Source organism: Corvus hawaiiensis, chromosome 2, assembly GCF_020740725.1.
Source record: "Corvus hawaiiensis isolate bCorHaw1 chromosome 2, bCorHaw1.pri.cur, whole genome shotgun sequence".
NCBI classification, from domain to species: Eukaryota; Metazoa; Chordata; class Aves; order Passeriformes; family Corvidae; genus Corvus; species Corvus hawaiiensis.
In genome coordinates this window covers 24,266,786-24,293,518 of record NC_063214.1, presented here as the reverse complement: position 1 = coordinate 24,293,518, position 26,733 = coordinate 24,266,786, and the positions used below count along the sequence as shown (strand labels likewise).

The 26,733-nt window shown below is 37.8% G+C and overlaps 2 protein-coding genes across 4 annotated transcripts in view; one reads left to right on the top strand and one right to left on the bottom strand.

Annotated features, from left to right (window-relative positions):
• Positions 1 to 26,733, bottom strand: part of CMSS1 (cms1 ribosomal small subunit homolog) — a 227,427-nt gene that overhangs the window by 164,154 nt on the left and 36,540 nt on the right. The window lies entirely within an intron of this gene.
• Positions 1 to 26,733, top strand: part of FILIP1L (filamin A interacting protein 1 like) — a 188,429-nt gene that overhangs the window by 128,339 nt on the left and 33,357 nt on the right. Inside the window, exon 1 of one of the 3 annotated variants that reach the window (XM_048293872.1) lies at positions 25,198 to 25,303. The exons of the other annotated variants lie outside the window; for them this stretch is intronic. The gene's annotated coding sequence lies outside the window, so the exon portion shown is untranslated. Of the gene's footprint in view, positions 1 to 25,197; positions 25,304 to 26,733 lie in introns of those variants that run through there. 3 annotated transcript variants of the gene reach the window in all.

Sequence of the window (26,733 nt, the reverse complement as noted above, 5' to 3'; positions counted from 1 at the left end):
TGAAGGAACTCCAAAGACTGAGCAGGCAGAGAATTACCCACTCCCACAGAAAAGTTTATGCTGGGAAACATGGCTGGTAAAAACTGAAGCTTGTACAGACATTCTGACAAGGGAAAGCTCCAGCGCTAAAGACTCTCAAACCACAACTTGATCAGCAACAACAGCAACAAGCAGATAAAAAACCCAAACTCAACAGTTGTGATGACTACTGAGAGATGTCAGGGGAAGAAGCATTCTGCCATAGAAAACTTTTATTCCTCTCCCCTCCCCAAAATAGGAGATTAAAAGTCCAAAAGAGGCAATAATACTGGAATTACTCAGTTAAGTGATTTATGTCTGCCAGATTTGGCCCAGCATCAGTTACCTTCTCCCAGACTCTGCCTTTGTGCTGGAGAAGGGCAACTCTGAATCCAGAAACGTGGTTGTTTTCAAATGTGTACATGAGCTTGATGAGATATACCTTGCACAGGTCTGCTCTCATTCTCTGACCAAGATCTACTAAGCATCTTCAGCAGAGACAGCATCCAAGTTAAGGCGCGGCAAAAGCACATCACTAAAGCTGCTCTTTGCCTTATTTACTTCCTTGCCAGTACCTTTTCAAGTCACACGTTTTGCTTGAAATTACAAGAGCTGATTAAAAACCTGCAACTTCAAACAGAGCTCTTCACTTTTAAAAGCAGTCAGGGTCTTGGCTTTTACATGCTACTGGGAAATTCCTTAGCCTCAGCACTCTGATTCACAGCATCTTCAAGTCACTGGGTAAAGACAGGTGCCCCACAAACACTATCAGGTACTAATAGGTACTAAACCCTGTTTTTCTTGAACTTCCCTTCCATTTCAATAAACCATAATTGTTACCATCTCGCATTTCCTTACACACTATGCTAGCCTCCTTCCTCCTCATAGCCTGAACAAAATCACACAAGCTTGTGGAAGAGGAAATAAAACCGAGCAGAAATGGAGACCATGCACCCTCCTCTCCCTTCATTCTGATTTGTTTTCTAGAAACATCAGGGTTATCAGGAAATTCTGAGCACTGCAGACCTTACTCTGACGTATAAATTTACAACTATTAAGATGACTTTTAGGAATGTTCAGACTCCACAATTTGTGTTTAAGTCATCAGGAAATTGGGACATAATTTATTAAATGTTTAGACAAGACTTCACATGTTTCTCATTTCAAAATTTCATTTGCATCCAACTGAGGAACTGAGAAGCAAGACCCATTCCCTGAAATCCTAAAATTCTCCCTTTTTCTCAACAGTCTTGCCAGCTAAACTCTGGATGTCTTTGTGCTCTGTCAGACAGGAGAATGAGTCAGTCTGTCCCTAACTGGGTTTCTAAAAGGGAAATTGAGAAGCTTGACGACATATTTGGATAAACACACTCACTGGATAAAGTTACTTAACTTCTTATATAAGTTTGCTATAAACCTCCAAAATCCTTATAGGCTAGATTTAAGTTTAGCCAATAAAAACTATAGGTTATAAATAAAGTTAATGAAAACCCCTCTATTAAAACTCCAAGGACCTTGTAAACATGCTTATCAAAGCTTATCAAAGCTTCACCACTGTAATACAGCACCACAACCATAAATTCATGTTATTAATTGCTAGTCATCCACAACTCTTATTGAAATATCAACCTATACAGATTGTCATTGGTTCAGAGCCCGTTTTCTCATGCTCTGTGAACACAATGTAGCAGCCAACACTGTAGCTCTGACTGAAGAAGCAGTGAGTAAATTCTGAGTTTACACAGTTCAATTCTCCTTAAGAGACTGAAAACTACTGTGATCATCTGCATGTGCTTTAGTTCTCCCGGAGTGTATCATTTGGCCTAGAAATAAAAGATGATTAAAATATACAGAACTGAACCTACAGAAGGGCACAAATGCTGAGCTGATTTAGCTTCCTAAGCCCTGAGTTTACCAGAGGGTAAGGAGGTTTGTAATACCTAACTTTGGAATGCATCATTTTTTGCAATAGCAAATATCCAACAGCATGGTGTGTAAATCCATAGTTTTACCAAAGGAATGTATGTTACAGATTCAAGATCCTGATCTCTGTGAATTCCCATCTTCTTTAGCTCTGTATTAACTTCAGATGCAAAGTAAGAAAAGCAGGCATTCCAATACAAAGAAAGAAAAGAAAGCATTTCAAACAGAGCTTTTACTACTTGCATGACATACAACGTTCATTTTACATGAATTGTGTATCAGCCTGTTTTCCACATATGCTTATAAGTATTATCAAATTTTAAGATTAGTTTGGTCTAAATTTCTTGTCTGCAACTAATCTTAAAATTCAGCTAATTCCATATAATATCAGATTTCACTGCCAGCATTTCATTGAAGTGTGCAGTTTAATGGTTATGTATGCAAAGATCTGAGTTTCAAAACAGTACACACAACCTTGCCATTGGGTATTCTGATTACCAAATGCAAAGACAGGTGGTTTTATGATACAGAGCAGATATCCAGATAATTTCTTGGAGAAAACTGAGAAGGAGCTGTTCATGATAAAAATAACATCATATAAAAGAATTTTCAAAGTGCTAGGAGAAAAAAATTAGCTTTTTAGCCACCTGACAACAAGACTGTCTCCATGGCTACATCTTTGAAATAGTTCTAGTACCAAAGCACAGGTTCTGGTATTACAATCCTATTTCATAAAGTAGTTGAGAAAATGATGCTGAAAGAAAGAGTTCCATTTTATTAGACTGTGGAAGACTTTTGGAATAGGATGCACAACTTTACCTAAAATAAAACAAAAATAGGCTACTGGTATTTAAGCTTAAGGTAAAGACTATTTAAACTTAACAGAAAGTTGGCAGGTGCAGATGCAGGCACAGTTCAGGATGACACACCAATTAGGGATGCAATCATTAAAACTCTGTACTCTTGTAAATAAAGCATTTAAGTAGCTAATGAAGTTTGACAGGAAATAGCAAATCTCTGTCGAACCAAAGGGCATTTCAAACAAGCATAATTTAAAGAAAAAACCCCAACTACAAACCAAACAGCCAAAGAACACGGGTGAAAGGACTCCTATACAATTTCAAGAATCCAACATAAAAATTTGTCTGTCCAGTTGCAAATGTGGGCACAGACAGAATGTGATTTTATATTTCTAAACTATGTGAGAAGAACATCCAGGGAAATACGATTATACTATTGATAAGTATTTAAATCAAAGTTAGAGAACAGATTATACTGATGTAGGAGCTGCACAGCCACAACAAAAAAAGAAAAGCAGAAAAGTGGAGCAAAACAAGAGAAATGTATTTAACTGTGTAAAAGCATATCCAGAGTTGAAGTCCATATATAAACAGATAATCTTATAAATGCTAGACTACTGATTATCAATCCAAAATAATGACAATGGCTGAAATCAGAATCTGGAGACCTTTCTCCTCTGAACAATGAAGTATGAAATTAATTTGGTTCATTTGTCACAACCTCTTTTTTATTTGTATTTGTCCCTGACTGACAGCATTGGATTCCACTGTTTTGGAAGTCACGGAGGTTTTCACATTAGACTCTTTATGGAGAAAGAGTCTGTGAAGTCATCTGAACCTGAATAACAGTTCTACTAGCAAGTAGAAAAAGCTTTAAATCAAATTTGTACAACACAAAGCAACAAGCTTACTACCACTTTACCGAGGACTAAATGGTGTTTAAGTATTCTAAAAGAACTTGCCTGAGAAACTGATGAACTATTTTAAAGCTGACTGGGAAATGGGAGCACTAGTTTTTAGCAGCACTAGTTTTTAACAAGAGAAGAAACTACAGTAAAGAAGAGAACTGGCATGTATCTGCTGAGGGGAAAGCAGAATGATGTGCCAAGTCTGCACTCCTTCCCCACCAGTCCTCAAGTAATGCTCTGCTGTTCTATCCTGTTAATCCTGGTATCTGAACTGAAGGAAGACTGACTGAGCTTAGAGCAGTTCATTTACCCCTCTCCCAGCGTGGATATGTTTCTCTTTATGTGCATAAAAAAACCCTTGAGGGTTTGACTATTTACATACAATTGTTTGAAACAGATATTTACAAAGGCCAACTTTTAACTGAGTTTCTTAGCCTGTGTGCCTATCCATCATCATCCCATTTCTTCATCCCTAAGCTAATTTCAACTAAAATGCAAGAAAGAATTAAAGACTTCTGAATTATTCATTGTCTACTGGGCTCTTGAAAACAGGTATCTTTTAGTGTCCAGGCTATTAAGCAAGAGTGCAGTTTGACCCTGATAAGAGTATGTTGCAGAAAACCTTTGTGTTCCTCCCAACAGGGTGGAAAGCCAGGTAGCTTGCACATTGTTGGGCAATAAAACAAATCCAGTCATAAGCCAAACTTCCATAACTCATTTTGTTTCACTATACAAACAGACAGCTTTTTTTCCACAGCAAATAATGCTGTACTTACAAACAGCTACCTATCCTCACTGCACCCAAATGAAGAAGCAGTATCAGAAGTTTGATTTGCCATTGCAAAAGCTGAGTATTTGGATAGCTGTAGGATATCACAACCTTCACTTTCTCTTTCTTTTCTTTCTAAAAATCAAAGTATGAGATCATAGGAACCCATGCATAAGTCTCTTGAAAATAAATGAAGTATTTAGTCAAAATTTAAAGAAATAAGTACTAGCATGTGGCGTCATAGTTTCAAACGAGCTCAGGCGTGCAGCCTTCATCCTCCTAGAGAGCCGCAGCCAGACTTCCCAATGAAATAAGGCATGCAGCAGTTCATAAAAATAATGGGGAGAGGAAGGAAGATGCTGAGCTGATGGGAACAGTTAGGCTTTTAAAAATCATTCCCAATAAAGCAGAGCTCTCCTACCTCCAAGAAGAAAGGGAGAGGCTGTTTGTTTTTAAAAGAAAAATACTAAAAATAGCTTCAATTATATTTATCTCAAAAAATGCTGGAGAGAACATATCACAAGTCCTCTTTGAATGAATGCATACAAATAAAAGAGCAATTAGACAAAATTCGTATGATGAATATTTAAGACACGGAAATACCTTCAAGAATTAGGACACAGGAGTATATGGATTCCATCACAAGATGCCACTAATACCAGGAATGCAGAAAAAAATCTGTCCTGAAACATTTTAACACCATTCCACTTCCTTGTAGCATCCAGACCTCTACCTTAATTATTTAAGAAACTTCTCATGTTATTTTGTTTGTTCAGCTATTATAATTGCAGTGGGAAAGAAAAAGCTGATAATTTGCTGTATTACACTCAAGAAGTCCTTCCTTACTTGATACAAACTCCTCACTTTCCTGCATAAAATGGAATGATGATGCTGTAAGTCATTACAGGTGCCAAGCCTTACTCAGTGCCATTGCATTCAGAACAAACACATAAAACAAGAGAGTACAAACAACTACATTAGAGGAATTTGTAAATACTTCATAAAGTATATACTACACAGACATTCATATGCAAGTTCTGTGCATTGGTTTCTTTTTTTTCTTTCATGTGTTTATTCTATTTGATCCATCTGTTCTCAGATACTTTAGTCCTTAGTATTAAAATCATTTAATTTCCTTTTCTGTTCTTGTCATCAGCTCTATAAAGAGTACATATTTTTGCAGTCATTATGGCAAAACATGTAGTTTTGGTTGCAGCTCAAAAAGAATCCCAACCTTCACTTCCTATTCAGATTGTTTCTGTTTCTCCATTCTTACATGAGGTATCCAGATGATCTCATGACAGGTGTACCACAGCACCTTCTAGTAAGCCTAACATGGAGCAAGTTCTGTCCTCCTCCTGCTCATGTCCCCCCCTCTGCTTTTGACTGTAGCTGTTATGTTCAGAAACGAAAGAGAAACTGTTCCATGTTTGGCATTAAAGGCAAGATTCAGCTTACAGATCTAAAGTGGGGGACTTTGTTCAGATGCCTCCATTTAGGGGCTGGTGCCAAAGATCCCAGTGTTGTCCACAGAAATACACTCACGACAGCTCCACTCAGGTGACTGAAGACAGGCATCTTTACACAAACTAAAATCCCACTCCAGAAGTGATAACTTATAGATAACGTAGCTAGGTCACTACTCCTTTCCATAACCTCTCTTTGATTAGGCAATTTGCAGGATAAATCTGTCCTGGGCTCTTTATTTACAGCACAATCACTTGCAGCACAGGTTCTTGTACTTCTCCCTCATGTGCAGGTATTGACTGATGGCTCTGATGCAGCTTGTCTGTTTCACATCTACAGCATCTGCCCATTCCGATTTCTTACCGTTTTATTTCTGCCGACACATTTAGACTTCACATTTCAGTTTTAAGGAAACACTCTTTTCAAAGAAAATGAATTCATCAAATTGGGGGAATAAAAAAAAAAGGCAAACAGCAAAATCACAGAAATATCTGAGAATTATACATTTCATAGAAGTCCACTAAGTTGCATTTTGCATTCTGAGTTTGGACCAAGTGGACTGTGATAAGCAGTTATCCCATGTATAGTGGAATTTGTGTCAGTCCTCACTAAGATACACTTGGTAGGAAAAAATAAAAGTTAGGAATTTGGTGCTGAAGGCACATGGTTAAAAAAAAAAGAAATGTGAGAAAGAAAAAAAGTTCTTTGATTACTGCCGTCTTTTCTCATTACTCATGTAGAGATATCCATATTTATCAGCAAAGCAAAGGAAAAATATATTATGACATTTTCATGGGAAGGGGAAAAAATACAGTCCCTTATTTGATTCTTAACTGTTTGGCCAAGTTTGGAGTTACAAAATGTGTTTACATTAAGAACCTGAGGTTTGTTTGAATGTTTACTTTATAAAAGTTCTGAGTTGAGAAGCTTGCAGAGTGAACTGCATGATGCTGTCAGTGTAAATTACAGGTTTTGTTTGCCACAGCCCTGTGCAATGAGCAGCTGGCCAAGAGCCAAACAAAAGGGCATAATTTAAAACACTCAATCAGTTATATTCTGAGACATTTTGTTTAGTGTTTAATAAGCTCTCCAGGGATGGAGAAATTACTGAAGCACATTGTCCTGACATGAGCTAAAACGGTCCTCTCTCGTCACCACATTTCCGGGAATTTGACATTAATGCCTTAGACAAACCTAAGTCCATATATACACACACACACACGCTCATATTTTTGCACATATGTATATTAAGATACATTTTATTTTACAGATTTATACATCTGATATTCTTTACTGCATTCCACCTTTCAACTGAAACATCCACAGTCAGTGAAATTTCCATACCCATTTATACATTCCCTCACCTACCCTCTCTGCGTGATTTCTTGTTTCATATATTAAGAGAGGAGACAATCAAATGCATCACACACAAAGCCTTATGGATGGAGAGTGAAGGCTGTTCAGGAAGTGTTCTTTAGTTTACCTCGCATTATGGAGAAAGACAGCCTCTATTAACATAAAAACAGGGTAACTCCAAAACTGAAAGTACATCAAAAAGCTTGTTTCTTTTATTGATAAAGAGATTATGACATTTCAACCAGAAATTCCAAAGCCCAAAAATTTAGGCAATTCTGCTGAGCCTTTAGATGAAAAACAAAGGCACTGAAACAGTTAATACTTGTTTCTGAGGATTCATCAGCATGCATGAAAAAGAAGAGAAAAATATTATTTTGAAATCAAATGTATCTCTGATTAGAAATCAAAATGAGACATTATTACAGAACAAATTATTCTGTCCATGCTTACTTTACAGTTTGCCTCCTACACTTCTGTTAGGCATCCTATGCCGAGAGTCCTGATATTATGCTAGAACAAGTGTCCTAACATGCTTTATACAGTCTTTTTATTCCCTGCTTCCAAGTCACTATGAAATAGCAATGGCTGTTGTTGGTGCCCTAAGTACATATAAATCAATATGAAAAAAATTAAGATATTTTGAATTCCTGGAAGGAAGCAAGGAGAAAGGAGTTCGTAATGCCTATTCCCAGATGGGGAGGAATCAATCAGAAATGTAAAATTCCTGTCCTGGTGACCATAATCTCAAGTGCATGTAGGTTTCAGGTACTGTCATCTATTTACATTGTTGAAATATTTATTTCACTAGTATACAGGTAAGATATTTTTGCACACTTTAATTTCTCCACACTAATAAGCTAACATCCTAGGAGTTTAGATCTTTTAAAAACATACAAACATTCAGCTTAAAAGGAAATGGTATAAAACAACATCAGAAGACATTCTAGACTTTAAACCCCAAATATTTACATAGGATCTCTACTCTACTCATGTTGCATCCTCCTCTTAGAATATTTACAAACTTCAAATTATAATTTGCAATAAACCCCCAAAGCATTAGGTTTGTTGTCTCTTTAGTTTATTCAGAGAGCTCTCCAGAGCATGCAATTCTTAATCATCTCCAGGCAAAATTTCAACATGGAAAACAATCTACAACAGCATCAGCAATCCAGGCTGGATGGGGAAGTAAACAAGAATACTGATCCCCAAGACCCATAGAAGAAACTCATCCCAGTACAGTAAACCAACACAGCTTATTTTTGAGCCTGAAAAAACAATTCCAAAGACACTGGATAAAAGGATTTAAAGAATTTTGAAGAAGCTCAAGTCTACTCCTATTAGAAGTTGCAGCTGAGAGAAAATCTCATCTTCTCAGCATTAGAAAAGGCAGGTTGAACCCCACCATGACGGTGATATCCAAATCCAACTCAATTTGCAACTATACTCAGAACAGTTCATACCCACTGCTGTGCACCAGCACAGGTCAGACAAGCAGAAGTAGTCGGAGCTACACATCTGCACAAAGCTTTTTTCAAATATCCAAAGCTGTACTTTAAGAAGCTAAAAGTTCATTAAAAACAAGAGTGATTTTTTACAGTGCAACTAATTGCCAGTACTCTTGGTAAGAACAAGATCCTAAAGCTCAGCTGATCTAGAGAAGTATGTATCATTTTATTAGGAAAAGACAAGATCCTGGTAGAACTTTTCTAAAGACAGGTGGCATAAAAGCACAGATTTCAACCTTCAGTCAGGGAGGGATGACACAGCAGTGACTGTCTCTCCTTCAGCATTTGCTATATGGTGATTGAAGTAAAATGGAGCAGTAGAACTACTGTTCAACTCAAGAAAAGAAAAGGGAAAATGGATGAATTCACTGCTAGCATTCCACAAGAAATAACTACTCGTGCTCGTGTGTTCCATACCCAGCAAGCAGCCCATACATGGCCCTTTGAAATCTGCCCTTCTACTCGATGGTTGCCACTCATGGCACACAGACAGGCTACAACCCTGCTGCTTTACAAAGCTGTACAAACCATTTGGAGTTTCCCACACCATAGAGATGTCACACCTTGAGACTACAGTTACACGGTGGCGAAGTACAACGATGTAAGAGCCATGCACTGATTCCCTTCTGACAACTGACAGCAGGTCATAGTTTGTATGTTTTAGCCAATTACTGAAGCAAAAAGCTCTACCTCAAACATGACAAGTCCTCACACCATTTTATGCTGGTGTGATGGCCAATTCAAGGAAAAACTCCAGTCAGCTGAAGTGTTTATGACACAAAATGTAGTTCTCTCCTTAACCATTAGTTGCTCAGAAACCAAAACATGACCAGAACAACAAAACGACCAAACCTCTTTAAATGGACTCTTCAAACTGATGCAAAATTAGGAGGAAGGGCCTCATAGAAAGGAGGATACATGTCCCTGTCCCTTCTGACCTGCATCACTGTAGTCCACACATTTACATTTGCAGGATTCTGCTTGCATGGAAGTGATTCCACCAAGGTCCATTTACTAAACTAAAAAAACAACAATCAAACAAAATAACCCAGACAAATTACAGGGCAATTGAATGCATTTACATGTAAGTAAAGTAAGACATACAGAAGCTAACAAATAGAGACTATTTAATAACTTTCCTGAAACTTCTTTAAAAACATCTCCTCTTTCCTCCCAAACAAGCAGTACACTAATAATTTTTGTTGTACAGGTTCCTCTCTCCACATAGTTAGAAATTCTTTTTTTCCTTTTTAACTCCAGAGATTTCTACAAATTTCAAATGCATTCTCCTGGCTTTTTGCTAACATGGGTGACAACCAGAATAACATACATAGGTTTCCTTTCAAAACATTTAATTCATTTTGCTGACAGTATTTGTGATGTCATTTACTCTGGCAGAGATAATAGTTCAGATTTCTCAAGTTTTCAGTGTGTTACTTGTTAACACAATACTAATTATGGAGGCTGTTTTCATTGTTTTTGTTTTGTTTCTTTAAAAAGCTGGCTTTTTATCTATTTTTAGAAGTTTAACACAGCATACTTTCTGAATTTAAATAAGATAGGTAAAGCATCTGTCCTTCACTTCCCCAGAACAAGCTACATTTGCTGGCATAATCAATCAGTTTACCAGTATTTATAATCTCACATAAGACTTAGCATCTCAAAATTAAATCACTAGACCATAAAATCCCAGAGCCAAAAGAGGCCAGAGACAAGAGTGAACAAAATTAAAATGTCACTTAGTCAATTTTCCATTTCCATGCAAGGACTAAGATCCCCATGGAATAAGGGCCATAACATGACCAATCAGTTGGCAAGTTACAGTTCCCGAAGGGCCTCACCACTCTTCAGAGAAGAGGCCACATTTCTAAAGGCCAATGTGGTGGGAGACATTCTCCCAGGGCTTTGATTAATCATTTTTCAATAGAAAGAAAACAGACTGATTTCCTCCTAAGCATTTTGAGAATATATTATTTAGATTGTAGAGTTTTCAGCTTCAGGCCAAAGGGCGTTCCTAAACACACATTTTGCATGTCATCAGAAGATCTACAAGACCAGGTTTGACCGTAGCCTTCTCAACAACACTCTCCCTTGAAATGAATTATTCAACTCAGGGCACAAAATTAACTGAGGAAACAGAAAGAGCTACCCACCTTCTCTCTGCACCACATACAGTTTGAGGTACTGCATTTTGCTTACAATTGTGCACAGACATATGCATGGGTAGAAACCCTTCTTTGACAAAAGTCAGCAGGTTACCTCAGCATGTACTTCACACTGGAAACACTATTTTGGATGATGCCTGTTTCCAGGACAGCTATTCTATTCTTTAAGCAGTACATCTTATGTTGCATTAAGCCATAAACATTCTTCCTAACTCAACATGGGGAAAAAAAAAAAAAGGCACAAAACTGAGTATTAAAATAAAGGAGGTTTTCAATTCTTCCTGTTTTAAAATGAGGCTATGAATGAAGGTTGGTTTGTCTATTTGCATCCAGATTTCCCCCTCTATTCCTTGGCTGAGGCTCTGAACCTCTCCTATCATCTTCCACTCCCTCAGAGAGCTATAAGATGAAGGCCACGTATAGAAAACCTGAATAAATGGAGCATACATTTTTGTCTTTAAATAAATCAGTCCCTCACAAGTTAAGTGTACCAATTATGTGGCTAACGTTAGGGCAACAAATTTTTCCTTGCCTTCCTATTGCCATATGCCTGTCATTTTTTTCCTACATTTTCCACTCACTGTTTCAAACATATGTTGCCACTTATATGCCAAGAAAGGAATCTCTGAATTACCCCCTTCAAGTATGATGAAATGGCAGACTGAATGGAGCCAGAGAGAGCACCATTAGCATTTGTTCACACTTCTGTTTTCTCTTAACTTCCTCTTCTCCAAAGTTTATTCCTCCTATGCAAGGGGATGTAGAACTATAAAGCCATCTATGACTCATGCTGCAAAATATATAGCTGCAGCCATGTACTGGAGAAGCAATTTTTTACCTTTTTTTTTTTTAAAGGCCACCTTAAATAAACTTTTTCTCCTTTCAGTTTCCAGATGGAAGATTCCTTTGTGAATCGCTTACCCAAGCATCAACACTGGTGATCCAGCATTCTTTTCTTGTAAACTCACTGCTCATTTTACCAGTGGTTTGCAGTCTCTCTCCCTGCAACTCCTGCTTCCCAGGGTCAGCTTGGGCACACACTTCACAGTTCCAGAGCAGTGGACCTCAAAGAACATTTATAGATGTTGCTGGCATAATGCAATCTTAAGATGCCCTTGTTTTTGTTGTCAAGAGAAGACCATGAAAAGCTAAAATCATGCAGATAATTCTTCAGAAAGGTGGGAAGAAAAAAATGAGTAAAAGATGAATGGAGGGGGGAAAAAATGGATGTTATCCACTAAAAGAGAAGTGAGCAGCTACCTTGGTACCAATAAACAGAAGTAATTAGTTCATCAAGAAATAAATTATTTAAACAAGTTTACAAGTTTCCAAAAGGAGTAACTCAATGACAAACAGCACAGAAGTAGATATGTTGGCCACCTTCAAGAGAACTTTGATGGAATAAAAGTGTTATTAAACTAAATTGAATTCAAATAAAACTTCACTATTTTCTTCTCTGATGCTCTTGCACTGATTATCTGCATCACAACTGCCACATAGCAATACTAGATCTTTTCCTTTTCTGGTTTTGTTTTCCATTTCTTTGGTTGGTTGATTTCAGATTTTTGGGTTCTTTTTTTTCTTGTTTGGTTAGGGTTTTTTGATTGTTGGTTTGTTTTAATGTGAGGAGATGCAGACAGAGGTTTCCAAAGGAAAAAAGGGAACCATACATTCAGTATCAGAAAATTACCTAACCTGCATAATCACAGACTAAAGAATTATGTTTTGCCTCCATTTAAATTCTCAAGAGCATAATGAAACCAACAGAGATGCACAGCCTGAAACCTGGTATTTTCCTAACTTTGCAAGGCCACTGTTAATTACTTAAAGACAGGGGTTTATGCTAAGAATGGAAACTATCCAGCACATCTTACTTTTATTTACGCTGTTTTGTTATTAAGTGATTCTTCTTGGATATGCTGGGTTATTTTTACCTGTTTTTTACACCTAATTTTCATCCCAGGGTTTGATGTTTGTTACTTCCAAGGTGTCCTATGAAGCTGACTGCAATTGATGTAGAATTATGCTTTTCCTTGTGTCTCTGAGTAGTATTCAGGATTAATTCAGAGAGGCCAAAAAGCAGAAAGGTTATATGGCAAGCTCCACCATCAAAGAGAGAAATCCTACAGCTTTGATGCTTCCCTACCAAAACCTGGAGGGTGTTTGTGGTGGCGTTTTCCTTAACACATCTGCCACATGTATTTTTAGCTCCCCAAATTAACTAGTAATCCTTTGTCCCAATGTCTGCTCCACAACTGGTATAAATATCCCTGGGAGACTGAAAGATGCCTACATGAATAACTATCAGGGAGAAAATGTCACACAGGCTCCTTCCCTACCCAACCCTCCCCTCTCCACTTTTCTAAACAGAACTGCTAATAAGTAAAAGAAAAGCAAGTCAGTAGGATGCTGAACATCACCTATTGCCCATCCAATGGATAACAGCTGGAACTTGCATTCATCAAAATTTTGCATATTAGCTTTATTAAGTCTACTGAGTGCTCATCCATGCTTTGTCCTGGACATGCATTTCCAAAAAAAAGGTAAAGAATTACATTGTCTGCTGTGACTGGATAAAAATACAAGGAAGTTTTAAATTCTGCTGTACATGCCTTGCTTTTCACTTGAGGGTCTTCAGTACTACATACACCTCTGTCCCAGTGATCCTTGAAGGATCAAGGAGAGTATTTTTAGGCCAACACTTCCAAAATCAGTATCTTGTTTCAAGATTTTTATGGGAGCACTGTCCATTTGAAACCAATCTGGTGAAGAACCGGAGGAATTCTGTGAAATGACCAAATCAATTTTTTTATTTCTAAGGATATGTTGGGACAGGCACAATAACAAAAAGAACTTGTCAACAAGTTCCCACTCTTCAACAAATATATCTCAAAAGCAAAGTCAATATTGATGGATTACTCACATGGGATCCTAATTTAGTCTGGGAGCAGTGCAAGAGGGAAGACAGGAACAAAACCCATGGCCTTGGGTTCAATCAGCATTTTTTCCCTTAGACCTTCCTTTAGACCTTCCAGTCTAAAAGGTACACATACCCAAAGGCTGACTAGCAGTTTTAATTTGAAAGTTCGGTGCAATTTTACCCTGAAGCCACATATAAAAACTGCATTAAGACAACACAGGAAATCACATGTAGATCATCATAACAGATTTTTTAATGTGGGGTTTTATTTGGGTTTTGGTTTTGGATTTTTAATGTGGTCTCATTTCCCACAGAGTAAGAACTTACCTGTTTATTTAATTTTTTTAATGAGGTTTATGAAATCCAGGTTCATTAAAACTAGACTGAGATCACAAAAAATACCATGACAATCAATAAAAGACCAAACTTTGGTATCACTTTCATGTAGCTTGAGAATTATAAGCTCCATATTATACCTTTCACAAAAAAAGGTCTTATTAAAAGCCAGATCAGTTCTGAACTGGACCAGTTAAAATCACCAGACACATATTTTGCACATATGGTCCTTAACAAGTGAACAACTCTAAAAAATGCTTAAATTAGCTTAGAAAGACAAATTTAATATTCCATAACAAAAAAAAATTTATTTCCGGTATTTTTAAGTGGATCATTTTCCAATAAATTAAAACCACAGACTGAGTGGAAATTGGTCTACCTCCTTTGAATTCATTAACAACAGGAGTTACACCACATGAAAGTTCAGCAAATCAGTCTATAAATATCTGCATAAAACCCTTCTGGTTCTTTCTGTTTGTTTCAATACATTTAAGTGCATTTACAGAAAGATGATGAACTCATTAAACCAATTTAAAATCTTATTTTCTTTAGCTATACCCTTCCCAAGTGAATCTTATCCCCAGGCTATGATTTCACTTCATAGATGTTGATAGGATGGTTAGGAAATGGTTAATTCTGCAAGATTATGTCTTCCATATGCAACTACCATTCAGCATCCCACCCTAAGGGTACAATCAACCAACAAAGGTTTTGTTCTGATTATGTAATGCATGTATTTGATATCCCACTTGAGAACTCTGTTGGACATAAAGACAGCTATAGTCTAGTGACTTTGCAAATAAGATGATGTAATATTTCTTTGGAAGTAACAAAACATCTGAGCATGCTCACTGTGAACCACAGAACTGAGAAGCCCAAGCACTTTTCAGTCTGAACCACTCACTCGAGAGCTGTGTCCCCCTTTATGGTTTGCTTGCTCTTAGAAACTTTCTGACACCAAGAAGTGAATCACAGTTTTCTTCCAAACTAGTCACACAAAACCCACACAGAACAGCCCAACTTCATTGAATTTACAGGTTCTCAAAAAATGGAATAAAATTCTCTCCCAAACTGCATCTATGAACAAGAAAGAAAAAATGCTTTCTTTAAGTAACTTTAAGAAATGCATATGCCCAAAAGGACACCTAAGAGATCTGTGCAACTCCTAAGAGAGAAATTATATGTGTAATTCCAACTTGTATCAATATCCACACAGCTTAAGAGTTATGAAGGTGTTTAACTTAGGATTTGCATTCAAATGTTGCATATGAACACTTTCTCAGTACATTCATTGTTCATCAAAGTAGAAACAGTTAATAGCCTATAAATGTCATAAAACCATGCACACAAACATACACTTAAAAAGGACTGTCACCTGACGGGGTTTTGGATATAGCAGCTTTCATAGTTCAGGTCAATGAAGAAGTGTTTTTTAAAAGAGAAGGAACATTTAGTGAAAGTAAAATATTCAAATATTCAACAGAAACATGACACAACAAAACACTAAGGTTCTATTATCAGCTGAGTAAAATCACTCTCACTTAAGAAATTACTATGAATAGTGAGTGAGAGAGGTAGAACAATGTCAGAAGAATGAAGACAGATAAAAAAATAAAACCTAAAGCCCTACTAGAAAACAAAGTGAACATTTTTCTTCATTATGAAAGATGTGACCATTTTCACTGTCCTCAATGCCATGCAATTGACAGTAACAAGTTGTCCCTACTTGAAATACAAGATTTCTAATGTACATCCATGCAGAAATGCAACTCCTAGGCATTTTCCTTTCTAAACTCAGATTAATGTCAAAGTGAAAAGCATGCATTTGTGATTCTGTGAGGATTACTTCCTGATTCTGGACCTCTTCCCTTTCCCATTGACCTCTCTCAGGGAACAAAAGTACAATCAATAAGCCTCCCTGCATTCCAGTACAAATGCTAAAAATACCTCTAACCATTCCTTCAAAGTCACTCCATTGGACATTGGCATCTTCACCTTCCCTCCACCTTCCAATAATCCACTAATGGATTTTCTTTTTTCCAACATGACAAAGACAAACTGGAACCTCACCTGTCAAATGTTAGCCTCTTTTATTGCTTTTGGCTCCTAGATGCACATAAAAAACAGAGAGAAGCACAGAAGAGCACAAGGGGAAAAGAAAAAAAACTTGTTAATAGCTGGTGCAGTAGTTAAAGAAAAAAAGATCACAAACAACTTCACAAGGTGATTTGGTCTCTCTATTATACTGCAGTTATGAAAAGAAACAAAGTATTATACTTGCAAAAGGATCCACAAACATGATTCCCCCCCCCTTTTTTTTTGTATTACTTATATTAATGCTATTCCCTGAAGCCTGTAGAAATCCACTACCAAAAACGGGCAGCTTTGCTGCTTTTGCTAAGTACCTAAAACAGAGAAAATGCTTCCAAGAAAGTCCAATATTGAAGCAAAAGTAGTGAGTCCAAGTTTGGCTGAACGACTCAAATTCTATGACATCAATACATGTGGAACACAGACCAGGACATCATTTAAAGCTAAGGTATCACAGTCAGCCCTCAGTCACTCGTTGTAAAAGTTAACTAGCTGAAAGAAGTCATTGCAACCATCGTTCATTGAAGTTCAGACACACCCAGAAATCCTTTGTGTAAAATTGCATATATAAACTTTTCCAAGCGATTCCCAACAGATCTGGAGGCACTTCAGAATTCCCTCCAACTCAGAGCCTGCTCTCCATGAGCAAAACCACCAATAAGGGTTTCCACAAGCCTCTGAGCCATGCGTGTTTCTGCTCCAGGGATACCTATGCCTACCACAACCGCTCCAAGAACTGCAACCATCCGTCACGCTGACCACTGAGACAAATATACTTAGCAACATTTTTGGGCATGACTTGCTTTGATTTACGTATACACAGATAGCTGAAAGTTAAGGCTCCACTTAGGTTCCCAAGCCCCAAGGTCAAAGGAATTTTATAGCTCTCAAAGTGTTTATTCTTGTCAAGCTCTATATAACCTTATGTCACCCTGGACACATCTTAGGCTTCTAGCAAAGTAACTCCTCCTATTTTGGTAGTGTTGGATTCATGTATGCTCCATTTTACTCAGCAGCAATATCGAGGACTGATTTATGTGAGAATAGCCTCTGCCCATCTACTAAGGAAATCTGAAATAAAAACAATTTAAATCAGAAAAATGGGGTAAAACAGAAAAGAACTAACAAACTTCATGTGTCCTAAACTTGAATCAAACTAAGAAGTCATGCACAACTGGACCTCATTTAACCAATACAACATACATTTGGAATTCAGAAATACATTTGTTCTATTTCAGCTTTCTAGTTCTAGGCCTCTGTTTATTATAAATGGAATTGAGACATTTATGCATTATTTTAAAAGTTAAACACAAAAAGGCTGTAAGCACTGTCTTAAGTACTGCATTACAATAACTAGAACCACTTTTCTCCCTCTGTCCTTGCTACTGGCTACAGTTATGCACAAATATTTACCTATACATACAGTTCTGTATTTATTGGAGAGGGGGCAGGGAAGTAAACAACCCAAAGATCAACAAATTTACAGCGCTTAAATCTTTATTCTGCAGAGTCACCTAAAAGTACTAAGGTCTGTGTTCTTTTGTTGAATCCATTTAAGAAATTAGCTTTTTTATTTTTTTTCTTGAGTAATAGTACAGTCTGCTTATACGATAAATTATTAGCAATTATCAAATGTACTATGAGACTTCATAGCAGAATATGCCACTTGAGATTTCATGAAACTATCACTACAAGACAGAACCCAATACATTGCTCTCTTTAATAAATTCTACACAGTTCATCTTGATCACATGCTTTATAAATGCAATTTCTGTGGATTGCAACTATCTTTCATCTAATTAATATTAATCTTCATATTAGAAGCTCTGGAGTTCACTGGCCAGAGCAAATAGAAGCCGGAAATTACGCTCTGTCAAAATGCTTTCAAACAAGTTACCCAGGTTAAAAGTTACCAAGTTAACAATCAAGTTACCAACGTTAAAAGGTACAGAAGCTTCATCCTTACAACTAAAAATAGGTAACTGAACAAAACAGGTTAAAAATAAAGCACTCAACAACTAAAAAACTCCACAAAATAAAGCAGACTATAAAGCAGTGGGAAAGGTTGAAGGGAATACTGTTTAAAGAACATAGAATTTTAGGGACTAAAAGAAAATTTTGCCTTTTCTTCAGGTGCTGGAAGAGAAATTTCCTTAAACCACTTTTTTTGGTGCTTTAGGTCAGTTTTCAAGCATGAAGCAAGCTGTAGGCTACTCAAGCATTTAGTTCATCTCCTAAAAGACCTTCTTAGTAATAGTCCATCCTGTTGACATAACACCCGGAGACATGAAATCAATAAAAGTGTTCCCAGATAATGACACAACTTCAATATTGCTGAGTTTAACGTAATGGTTCTTAAGGCTGATATGTCTCATGCCAGCTGCTGTAAAAAAGCCAAATTAATACCCTTTTGTATTTGTTCCCCTTCCTCACTCAAGGGTTTTGTAAAATTTTTGTTGCAGACTCTGGAGCTGTGCAGTGTCTGAGTCTGCTAAATACATTTCCCCAAGCCCAAGAGACTCCTTGAACAGTACCTGCTGTGGGCAAGACTAACACAAAGAGCTACATGTAACTACACCCTAGGAGATCAAGAAATTCTGTAAATACTTTTCCAGACCAGAGAACTGAAACGCACAACTAAGTCACATTTCTAAACTATGAATCCATCAGATAGCTCAGCAATTCTGAATCCCAAAGGGATCAAAGTTTTACGAGTTACATTACATCCCTAGGAATCCGCAATCTAAAACAGCTTGTATAGGATACATTTGCCTCTGCATTATTTCAACACGTACTCCTTGAACAGGTACCAAAATCACCAATAACTTGAAGCACTGTGCTTTTAACAGGAGCTATTGTATAGCTACTGAAATCACAGAGAATAAGAAAAGCCTTTTTGAATGTATTTCTTACCAGGAACCCTAAGGGGGGAATTTATCAAGACAGAAAAGATGTCTGTTATTACACAGATTTTGTAACATAAATGCAGCATCTAGAGACCCAAAGAAGGGCCTCTGGGCCCAAGAGCATGTTTGTATTTTACTCTGTTAATGCAGGCAGCCCAACAAAAAAATACTTTCTCTCCTTGCAAATTTTGCCTTCTTTAGCATCCATACTCATTCTTCTAGAGCCTTAGTCCCTTTCAGAAAAGCTCTTTAACAGCTCTGTTTTCACTGGGTTAATCAGTAGGAGGCAAGAGAAGCCTGTTCAACAGAATTATAACAATGAAATGTAGGCTTCATGATAAATTTTAATTCTGGATTCTCTCTACTTAACCACCAAAAAAGAAAAAAAGCATGACAACTTTGTACTCCTCTTTGCATAGCATCAATGGCACCAATGAGCCTTCTTCCAGTTCCGATGCTGCATTCAAGTCTGCATTCACCTAAGCGTGTGCCGGACAGCCTTGTGCTCCCAAAGCAGTCAATGGCCTCAGGAGGCTCCTGTAAACTTGCAACCTGCAAGAAACGCACTGAATGCCAAGTCCTTCTACCTGTGTGCTGGGCTTTGCTCTCCAAGCCATTGGTGGAATGGCATCACCCAGCAACAAGTGCAGGAACAACACACATGAGGGGAAAAGCATAACGAAAGAGACAGTGAATGATATGGAAGAGCTGAAAGAGCCTGCAATAACTTGATCTACTTTTTCACCTCATATCATCAAAGATGATTTTAAAAGAAACATCCTCCACTGGCACCATGGTCAATTCATGGCAGTGTGAAAAGTTGAGTCAACAAACCTGTGCAGTTTTTATTCAAACAAGAATTATACTGCTCTGAAAGGGAGTTGATCACTTTGAATAAAATGACTGAACTCACAGTTTAGATTAATACATAAAAAAGAGACAGGGATTCATGTGGAGTCAGACTTGAAGCTCAAAATGTTTCAGCCATACCACTTCCCTGAAGTTCTACAAAAAGAATCTTGCTTTGACCAAATTCAAAGGAAATGGATGAAGTAGTACATAGTGTCACTTTTTCTTATTTTCTAATGACTAAAGACAGATATTTAAAATATGTTCTACATCCAAGCATGTTCACAGGCATGAAACTTAGCACCTTCCAAGGTCCTAAGTCTTCACAGGATTACAACTCACTTTTGCTATTGCATTAATAGTGAAACGGCTGTCGTGCCTCCAGAAATAGCCCAGCTAGACAGGCATATTGTGGGTGGGGGTAGGTTTATAAAAAAATCTCACTGCAGAACTCATCACAAACAAAACAAACCTCCAATCCCAAACTTCTTCTTAAAATACACTCTTATACAGAGCTTTCATGAACTAAGTAACATTACCTCATTTTATCATGGAGAAAAGATTACTTGGCTATGTATGGTTTATACACAGTAGGGGAAGGCATACAAATTAAATTCTATTCATGTTTGTTCATGGTAAACTCTGCCATGCAAAAAAAAAAGACTTTTCATAAAAAATTACCTCCATCCCATAAACAAAATGAAACCACCTCACAAGCAGATACGAAGCACTTGCAAGTTCTCCTTAGAAGCCATTAGTAGTTGAGAGGTGCAGTCATCAACTTCCCAATACAGCGCCCAACATAAAGGGATCTAATTATCCTTAATATTTGGCTAGGAATTTTATTTGTGTCTGCCAAAAAAAGGGAGAATAATGGAATCTGCAAACAATAGGAAAGTTTGAAAAAATATTTCCTCCTGCTGCCAAAAAAAATTAAAACCACAGAGTAATGAAGATATGAATCTCTTTCCACCCATGGTCCCTAGGAAAAGACACATGAATCTGAAGAATGTTGTCTTTAGAACTTTCCCCTGCTTCTCCTCCTTGCCTTCCACATGCATTTATCAGTTGTCAGTACATTTCAGACTGTAAATAAGCCATAATAACCTCCATATTTCTTTTTGCAATATTCAGAAATTAATCTGTACATTTGGATATGAAACCCTAAAACTCTTTATTGGTGAAATCAAAGAGATCATCAAGCACAATGCTAGGAGAAATAATAAAGATAAATTAGAAAAATTTTGAAGGACACTATTAATCTGAGAAATAATTAGAGTGAGTCTTCGTCCACTGAGTAATGTCCAAACTCCCACAGATTTCAGAGACAAGGCTGAGCACACAGTGGAGAAAAATCCTTGAAGTCACACGAGTTATTAAAATGTTAAATATCAGATCAGATTTATGAAAGGCAATAAAATTCAGCTTGTCAATTCTGCATATGTTTCATTTCTCCAGGTATCACATGCAAAACTAAGCAGACTACCTCCAAAAAAGCGAACAGTTTTAAGTAATGTAAAATAATAATAAAATCTTTGACAGTGTTTGTACTTCAGTAGATGTTTATTTTTGGAATATGAAAGTAACCTAAAGATTTAGACCCCAGGGAGAATTTCAAAAGCCCAAGCTTCAACAATATCTACATGAAGTAAATGTGACCAAGAGCCTGATTCAGCCAAGCATTTCAATATATCATTAAAATCAGAGTTCTGCTGAAGTCCTTTCCTTTTTCAACAAAAATACACAGGGCTATGTTTTAAGTGCTTTGTTGAACTGAGGCCCAAGTTCTAATTTCCTTTATTTATCTTAGATACAAAATGGCCAAAGGAAGGGGTCAAATGCTGCAATAGATAGGTTATGGGTTTAAGGACACTGGAACTGCTGCTATGAAATGCTATGGGAAGAAAAAGGAAAGAGAAGTAGTTTAACGATGGAAGTAATGGGAGGAATTCAGACAGTTTCAGATAAAGTCTAAACAACTGCCTCAAAGTCTTTTAGCTTATTTTATCTCCTCCTTGCCTCATGTAATCTTCCATCTCTCCAGCTTCTTTCTTTTTTAAGTAAATTCCTGAAAGAATGTGGGCACAAATAACAATACAAAACGATAAGCAGAGACTAGACAAAAGTCACTGCAAACAGCTGCACAGAGCAGCCCTACATTTACAGAAGATGCACCAAATGATTTAGTAAGATTTTCTTTTGGTCTCCAATTTCTACAAATCCACAGTTCCTTCTGCCGTCACAATACTTGCAAATGCACCAATTCTGTGCAAAACGATACGTGGTAACTAAGGAACCAGAAGTCATTTTCAGGGAGGAATGGAGAATAAGACAGACATAGCTGCCTGCCTAAAGGCTTTTTTGTTTTTCTCTTTGGTGTAGTTCATCAGTGCCAGGATTCCACCTACAGATACTGAAAGAAACTGTAAAAAAGCAGTAAAGGAAGGTTTCTTTTAACTCAATTCATTGCCTCAGATAAAAATAAGCTTTTCATGTTATAGTAGTCCAGAACTTGGAATTTTTAATAATATAGTTCCTTAACAGGGCTTGGAATAGCACTGTACTCTGTGATTTAAATCACGACAACATGAGAGAAGGAAGTCAGGTCATTACACACTCAGCTGATGCTCTTCGATAAAGCTGGCTTGCAGAAGGTCACAGATGTGCACTTTTGTATTGCAGAGAAGAATTAATTAAGAAACTAGAAGTTTGTTTTTTGGCCATCCCCAGATGTAAACACAGACTTATAAACAGAAGGACTTGCATTCTCTATTCCCTGCTCCCAGACTACCAATAAACTTAACACCAGCACTATCTGAGCTGTATTCCTTGCAACTCCAGAACAGAACTAGATTGTGAGGATGATTTTTTGATTACCAGCTTTTGAGAAGTCCTCTTCTTCAAAGCTGCTTATGGCCTAAAACAACTGTTTCATGTGGGAGAACAAAAATGCAGGCAATTTTCATATAGTCTACAGAAACAGGGTGTGTGCAGGTGAAGGGAAAGTTGCAGAAAAACAAAACAATTGCAAAGAGAAGGAAAGAAAAAAAACCAAACCCCAGGACAGAAACAGTAGTTCTCACCCCTAAGGAGTTATATGCTTGCATACACACATGCATATGTAAAAACGAATGCATTCACATTTAACTCCTACCTACCTTCCAGTGAATAACTTCCCTGACTCCCCCTGCTAATCAGAACTGGATACAGCAGTACCTCCACAGCCTGCTCTAAGACAGCACCTTGCACCTGCAGTTGTCCTGTCATTTTAAACAGAGTCCCAGCAGAAAGGCTGAGTCTGTAGCAGAAGATATTCCCCACAACAAGGTCACCTGGATGAGCTTGTGCTTCAAATGATCCATATTGGCATAATACTTTTGAGAAAAACTAGACAAACTGTTAGCTTCCAAAAACATTAGCCAAGCCACTGAATAGGTCAATATCAGCTAAAGAACAGGTTATTTTGTTTTTGTTTGGATTTGATTATTAAATCTCCCTAGAATAGCAAATGAAATATTATCCTGGTCTGTCCATTGGTATATTCAAATAAGATGCTTTCTATCTCCAAAACCATTTGGGAAGGGTTAGTATTAGATAATTTGAAAGTTTTCTGATGAGGCACCCAAGTCTGAACTTTCTCAGAAACTGACAGAGAGGACACAGCAGGATCACCCATACAAATAAGCAGCACAGCTCTGAGGAAGTCTTTACTCAGTAACAATGCAAGGAGTTGCTTAGAATTATCCAACTAAAGAATAAGTACCTTTTTCAGGCTATACTTAGGGTAAATGTATGCAAGATAGCTAGAAGATGTCTGTCTTGTAAATGAAATGCAAATATCTTAATCACCATTTGTCTTCATACCTACAGACAACACCCCCAAATAAGTAACTTGCCTTATGTTAGCATTATGTTCAATATGACAAAACACACTAAAAGCAGGCAGAGAACAGCTTAAGCTATAGAGATGAAGACTAAAATTCGAATGCTGCAAATTAATTGTGGATGCACCTACTTTAACACCCTACACTTTAATAGCCTTTCAACGGTCTAATTTACCCATCAACATAAAAGGAGTTTATTTCACTGACTCCCGTTAACCCTTAGTGGATTTTCAGTAACAAATTTTGTGCCTATTTCCAGTATTTCTTCCTTCTGTCCTCAATGTTTATTCAGGGTGTACAGTAAAGAATGGGGAATACAAGAGATACATTTTAAGTTCTTCAATCTAAATCTTACTTTTTGGCTTTCTGCCTCTTTCCTAAATATTAAAACAAACGACTCATTTCTTTAAGACCTTCTTACTAAAAATAGTTGGTTGGACTGCTTAATTGTGTTAGCTGAAACACAAACATACGAAAAAGGAAAGGGGTTGGTAGAAAAAACATTGAAGAGAAAAAAAAAAATCAGATTTCATCTGGCCTTCCCATCATCACTTAAGAGAATTGTTTAGTAGTTACATCATCAGGAAATAAAATACTATCCTCCAAGGACCCCGACTCTTTACAGAAGGAAAAAAAAAAGGAAGGCTCAAAGTTCATATCCCACTCAGAGGAGTTCGGCTAAAGTCACATTTTCTGTCATATTGGAGAAAAAAAAAAAAAAAAAGGAAAGGAAAACATTAAAAGGTCCCTTAGAACAACTAATTAAAAAGGTTACTTGGAATTCAGTTTTTCCGTTTTCAAACTCCAGGCTGCGGGACTAAGTGGAAAACATTGTACCTATTCAGTAACAACTTCTAACGACTTTGTTATCAGTGCTAGAGGGGAACTGCCCTAACCCAAACCTTCCGCACATTCTTCTTGGCCCTGAGCTGGTGGACGAACGCAGCGTTTCACACAGCGCTGGGCTCGGCCGGAGCCAGCACCCGGGGCCGAGCCCAGGGCGGGCAGAGCTGCCCAGAGGGGAACGAGCCGAGCTGCCCAGAGGGGGACGAGCTGCCCAGAGGGGGACAAGCCGAGCTGCTCAGAGGGGGACGAGCCGAGCTGCCCAGAGGGGGACGGGACGAGCTGCCCAGAGGAGGCCGAGCTGCCCAGGGCAGCCGAGGTCTCCAGCGCCGAGCCGCCCAGGCTGCGGCCGCCGGCGGAGAGCACCGGGCAGCCCGGCGGGGCTGCACCGCGCCTTATATGGCAAGGCGCTGACGTAATGCTGCATAGGCTCGGGCGGCCGCGCGCCCATCCCTCATTGTTTAGCGGGAGCGCTGGAATGCTCGCAGCCCCGATGCCACCGCGCAGCGCCCGCGCCGTGCAGCACCAGCTCACCCGGGAGTGCTATAGCCCGCCAGCGCAAGGTAAGGCAGAGGGTGGGAAGCAAGCTTCTTCTGGCAAGCACTGGCGCTTCTGGCTTTTTCCTATCGAGATACTTTTTTTTTTTAAAAAGTCACTTCCAAAAAAAAAAAAAAAAAAAAAAAAAAGAGGGATGAGGACTGAGAAACAATGAAATACCCCAAAATAGCACCAGGAGATCTAGAAGATGTCTGGCTAGTCATATATAGGGTGACTATTTCAAGCGTTAAAAACTGCCTTTAAAACAATTCCTACAGAGGCAACAGATGAGGAATTAACGTAACATTAAAGAAAAGGAGAGAGTTATGAATTACACACACTTTCCAAATGGTCGGATAAAATCATAACTGCATTTAAATCTGTGGAAGGAGTCCAACAGTATTGTAATATATTAGGTAGAGCTACTGCCTCTCTTTCTGCTGTATTTACATGCATATGCTATGTATTAGTCGACATGTACGCACACATGTCTCTAAGCATTTACTATACTTTTGAACAACTTCTCCAGTAGTTTACAGAGCGATGCGTAAATTGCCACAAACATTACTTTGCAATAAGATTATGCTATGTCTGAAAGAGAGAATTGCATCTAGTTTAATTACTAACAAACTTTTCAACTCCTACACACTGCTTCCCTCTTCTGTGTCTTGCGTGCAAGTGTCAAATCACAAGAGGGCAGAACTGTCAGATTTTGATGAAAAAAACTTTAAATCCTGGTCTAACACACAATGATTGTGAGAATCAGAAAACACACTGCTCTCTTCAAGGCTTATTCTGCAAGATGCTCAACAGTATTGCAGTTATTAACTCCAGAAAACAGGGAGTGAAAAACAGCTCTGACAAGGCACAAAGCACCTTGAAAGATTAGACTTCAGTGTGTTTGTAACTCACACCTGCTTAGTATGCAAAATTACACTGTCCTCTCCGTTAATTAAGGGCCAAACCCTGTCAAATCCTTGTTTATAGGAACTGCAATTAAGTCAATTGTACTGTCCTACTTGCAAATTGGAACTACTGAGCACTGCTCTTCAGAGTCCTCTGTGTAATTTAAAATGTTAGAAAAGTTAGACCTTAAGACCTTTAAACTCGAACTCTTCTTACAGGTAAAACACGTTTTTGTGGTATGTTTTCCTTTTCCTTAATACAAAATTAAATCAGCATGAAATTTTAGGAGAGAAGTAAGGGTTCCTCTTCCCTTTATTTGATGTTTTAAATCCTGCAAAATCCTTGTTCAGGTATATATTTAGGAAAAATCAAAGCTGATAAAAACATATGCATTGTTAAGTATCATGCATACAGGGATTTAGAGGCTGAGCCAAAATATAATGTGTGAACTTTTTCATAACTTCTTTTGGCTTTAAACATGGAGAAAATATGAAGCAGTTATTTTCGACATGCTTCTAAAAATGTTAATATAAAGAGACATTTCATTTCA